Source organism: Pseudophryne corroboree (genome assembly GCF_028390025.1).
Source record: "Pseudophryne corroboree isolate aPseCor3 chromosome 3 unlocalized genomic scaffold, aPseCor3.hap2 SUPER_3_unloc_23, whole genome shotgun sequence".
In the NCBI taxonomy this organism is placed as follows: domain Eukaryota; kingdom Metazoa; phylum Chordata; class Amphibia; order Anura; family Myobatrachidae; genus Pseudophryne; species Pseudophryne corroboree.
This window is the reverse complement of record NW_026967512.1, coordinates 654,094-659,441: the sequence shown is the minus strand read 5'-3', so window position 1 is coordinate 659,441 and position 5,348 is coordinate 654,094. Positions and strand designations below refer to the sequence as shown.

The 5,348-nt window shown below is 45.0% G+C and overlaps 1 pseudogene; it reads left to right on the top strand.

The window, feature by feature from the left end:
- The first annotated feature begins 591 nt into the window (after positions 1 to 591).
- Positions 592 to 710, top strand: LOC134983771 (5S ribosomal RNA; annotated as a pseudogene).
- The last annotated feature ends 4,638 nt before the right edge of the window (positions 711 to 5,348 follow it).

The window sequence follows — 5,348 nt, the reverse complement described above, 5'->3', positions numbered from 1 at the left end:
CACACAGACCGCGGCCGCCTCACTCCTCGATTCCTGCACTGTCCACCAGTCTGAGGGTCTCCTGAACAGGTTGGGTAAGGAAACTGGTTCTCCTTGCCCAAACCACAGCTCCCCCGTGTTCTCCCATAAGGTCCACCATATGCTTCCCCGGCTAACAGGTGAAAGCTGATTATCTCCTGTTATGTAATGTATTTAGACTCTTATATTTTTTGTGCATAACATCTCTTTTTTTGGTGCATGATTACTGGGTAAGGGGTGAGAAAGAGGCTGCAACTGTAATTACTATACTAAAACCAATATCAGAGAATGAATTGTACTGTAGACACTTTTTTTTTTTTATTGTTTTGATTATTGTGGGCACCACAAAGCCCTCCTGTTGCTCAGGCTATTTGAGAGCATAACTGCAATAGAGTTTGAGTTTGGGAATCCTAACCCCAAGACCCCACAGTCATTATTACTGCCTCAAATCACCACTGACTAGATCCCTCAGCAACAATCTAGCAATTTATTGTATTAACTTGGTATTTATTCTGTGATTGACATTCTGGGTCCCAATACAATCGGTCAACGGTGCGCCTAGGAGACAGACTTACCTACGGTCAGACCGCACTGAGTATGCCCAAACTCGTCTGATCTTGGAACCCAAGCACTGCAGGGCCTGGTCAGTACCTGGATGGGGAACCACCAGGGAATACTAGGTACCGTAGGTATTTTACTCTCCAGCAGTTAAAACACTTTGGGGCCCAGTGCATTAACCTGGTCACAGGTTACAGCATTTATCAGATTATATCGGACTCGAGGTAGTGACCTCACTCATATAAAAATCCGATCATAGAGGATCTGTATGATTTATCTTTGTGAATGAGGTTTTATTTATTTTCGCTCACTTAAATCATTATTCTGCCCATAACAGGTACATTAGTACACGTGAACACCCATGTTCTTTAATTATTGATGCCAGCTCTCGTCTTCTCTTAAAGTATACATTAATAAAAGTTATGTCTTAATAATTTCATAATTTCCCAAATTTTTTTTCAAGTTTTCAAGTGTGCCCAGGAAAAGGCTTATAGTTGCTTTTTTTTGGTCCTTTGTTCTCTTTGAAGGACCATACTTTGTTGTTTCATAGTAACAGGACACCACAGGCTACTCCCCCTGTATAAAAATAATAACAGGACACCACAGGCTGCTCCCTCTGTATTATATTATGATTATTATTATTAACAACAACAACAACTGGACACTACAGGCTGCTCCCCCTGTATAATAACAACAACAACAACTGTACACCACAGGCTGCTGCCCCGGTAAAATAATAACAGGGCACCACAGGTTGCTCCCCCTGTATAATAATAATAATAACAGGACACCACAGGCTGCTCCTCCTTTATAATAATAATAACAGGGCACCACAGGCTGCTCCTCCTGTATAATATTAATAACAGGACACCACAGGCTACACCCCTTGTATAATAATAATAATAATAACAACAACATGACACCACAGGCTGCTCACCCTGCATAATAATAACATCAATACACCACAGGCTGCTCCTCCTGTATAATATTAATAACAGGACACCACAGGCTGCTCACCCTGCATAATAATAACATCAATACACCACAGGCTGCTCCTCCTGTATAATAATAATAACAGGTCACCACAGGCTGCTCACCCTGCGTAATAATAACATCAATACACCACAGGCTGCTCCTCCTGTATAATATTAATAACAGGACACCACAGGCTGCTCACCCTGCATAATAATAACATCAATACACCACAGGCTGCTCCTCCTGTATAATATTAATAACAGGACACCACAGGCTGCTCACCCTGCATAATAATAACATCAATACACCACAGGCTGCTCCTCCTGTATAATAATAATAACAGGTCACCACAGGCTGCTCACCCTGCGTAATAATAACATCAATACACCACAGGCTGCTCCTCCTGTATAATATTAATAACAGGACACCACAGGCTGATCCCCCTGTATAATAATATCAGGACACCACAGGCTGCTCCCCCTGTATAGTAATAATATCAGGGCACCACAGGCTGCTCCCCCTGTATATTAATAATAACAGGACACCACAGGCTGCTCCCCCTGTATAATAATAATAATAATAATAGGACACCACAGGCTGCTCCCCCTGTATAATAATAATAATAATAACAGGACACCACAGGCTGCTCCCCCTGTATAGTAAGACGCCATTACCTGATCTCCACGGACACTGGGAGGCTGCAGCAGTCGATGAAAACACACTTCCGGTATGTGGAACGCACAATCCGGAAGTAAGGTGGAACGCACAGGCTGAAAGTAGTGTATGATTGGCAACGGCTGCTACCTGGTTACTGGCCCCTCCCCTCCTCCACACCACCCACAGCCCAGCACTCTGTAAACCTTCTTACCATACATGTACTCAGTGCAGGAGGCCGGCGGCCATTTTCTTGTAGACCAGAACGGCAGCAGCTGCAGCAGCAATAGGTTCCCTGGCCGTGTAGTGACGTCAGGAGCGGCGGCCATTTTCCCCTGGTCTGAGCTCCGCCTTCCTTCTATCATTCCCACAAGGCAGCAGGAGCAGAGAGCAGCCATTGCTGTGTCTGGCAGCAGGTAATGATATTATTATTATTATTCTATAGGCTGAGCAGCTCTGGTGTCAGGTTCTGTACTACAGGGGGAGCAGCCTCTGGTGCCTTGTTATAGTGCAGCTGGAGCAGCCTCTGGTGCTGCATTATCCCTGTACAGGTGGCTGACACTCTAGTGTCCTATTACTGTAATACAGGTGGCGCAGACCCCGCCGTTACCGTAATACAGGGGACGCAGACCCCGCAGTTACCGTAATACAGGTGGAGCAGACCCCTCCGTTACCGTAATACAGGTGGCGCAGACCCCGCCGTTACCGTAATACAGGTGGCGCAGACCCCGCCGTTACCGTAATAAAGGTGGCGCAGACCCCGCCGCTGCCGTAATACAGGTGGCGCAGACCACGCCGTTCCCGTAATGAAGGTGGCGCAGACCCCGCCGTTACCGTAATACAGGTGGCGCAGAATCCGCCGTTTCCGTAATACAGGTGGCGCAGACCCTGTCGTTACAGTAACACAGGTGGAGCAGACCCCGGCGTTACCGTAATACAGGTGGCGCAGACCCCGCCGTTTCAGTAATATATTTGTCTCAGACCCCGCCATTACCGTAATACAGGTGGTACAGACCACACCGTTACCGTATTACAGGTGGCGCGTATCCTTCCGTTACCGTATTACAGGTGGCACAGATCCCACCGTTACCATAATTGTATACACGGGACATTACAGGTGTTGTGTCCAGTGGCATTGTGCTGTACAGGGGGAGTGGCCTGTGTTGTCATAATATACAGAGGTAGCATCCTGTACTGTCATAGTATACAGGGGGAGCGGTCTGTGTTGTCATAGTATACAGAGGTAGCATCCTGTGCTGACATAGTATACAGGGGTAGCGGCCTGTGTTGCCATAATATACCGGGATAACATTTTGTATTGTCACAGTATACAGGAGGAGCCGCCTGTGTTGAAATAATATACAGGGGTAGCATTCTGTGTTGTCATAATAGACAGGAGGAGCAGCCTGTGACATCCTACTCTACAGGAGGAGGAGCCTATGGTGCCCTGTTGTTGTTATTATTATTATTATACAGGAGGAGCAGCCTGTGGTATCCTGTTATTATTATTGTACAGGGAGAGCAGCCTGTGGTGTCCTGTTATTATTATTATTATTATTATTATTATTATACAGGGGAAGCAGCCTGTGGTGTCCTATTATTATAATTATACAGGGAGAGCAGCATGTGGTGTCCTGTTATTATACAGGAGGAGCAGCCTGTGGTGTCCTGTTGTTATTATACAGGGGAAGCATTATTATTATTATTATTATTATTATTATAGAGGGGGAGTAGCCTGTGGTGTGCAGTTATTGTTGTTATTATTATTATTTTTATAATACAGGAGGAGCAGCCTTTGTTGTCCTATTATTAATATTATAAAGAAGGAGTAGCTAGTCGTGTCCACTTATTATTATACAGAGGCAGCAGCCTGTGGTGTTTTGTCATTATTATTATTATTATTATTATTATTATACAGAAGGGAGCGGCCTGTTGTGTCCTATTATTATTATTTTTTTGCAGATGGAGCAGCCTGTGGTGTCATTTTATTATTATTTTAAAGGAAGAGTAGAATGGGGTTTCCTGTTGTTGTTATTAGTATAATACAGGGGGAGCAGGTTTTTGTGTATGGTTATTATTATACAGGGACAGCAGCTTGTGGTGTCCTGGTATTATTATTATTATTATTATTATTATTATTATACATTGGGAGTGGTGGTGATATCACAGTGACATCACTTATATCTATAGTAATAATACAGGAACATGACTGGGGAGATGATGGGGCCTGGGAGCATCACAGTTACATCACTTATATCTATAGTAATAATACAGGCACATGACTGGGGAGGTGAGGGGATCTGGGAGCATCACAGTTACATCACTTATATCTATAATAATAATACAGGGACATGACTGGGGAGGTGAGGGGATCTGGGAGTGTCACAGTTACATCACTTATATCTACAGTAATAATACAGGGACATGACTGGGGAGGTGAGGGGGATCTGGGAGTGTCACAGTAACATCACTTATATCTATAGTAATAATACAGGGACATGACTGGGGAGGTGAGGGGATCTGGGAGTGTCACAGTTACATCACTTATATCTATAGTAATAATACAGGGACATGACTGGGGAGGTGAGGGGATCTGGGAGTGTCACAGTGACATCACTTATATGTATAGTAATAATACAGGGACATGACTGGGGAGGTGAGGGGACGTTGGAATGACACAGTGATTTCACTTATATCTACAGTAATAATACAGGGACATGACAGGGGAGGTGAGGGGATCTGGGAGCATCACAGTGACATCACTTATATCTACAGTAATAATACAGGGACATGACTGGGGAGGTGAGGGGATCTGGGAGAGTCACAGTTACATAACTTATCTGTAGTAATAATACAGGACTAGTGTTCACTCCAGAAATAGTGTTAGGCAGGGTCCTGGACTGCGGTGGCATATGTGTGCGCGTACGGCAAAGTCACGCGCGCATCCGAAAAGGTTCGTTGCCATGTAAAATAGGGTTCGTGGCCATAAAACATAATTTAAGTGGGTGGTGCAGCCCACAGACGTTACTGCAGGGGATGTGGGCGGCCGGCATCGTCACTGTTGGAGACGTTCCCAGCACCTACGATGTGCTGGGCTTTCCCCAAGCTCTCTCCACTAGCATGAATGGATGCCGTGCGCACGC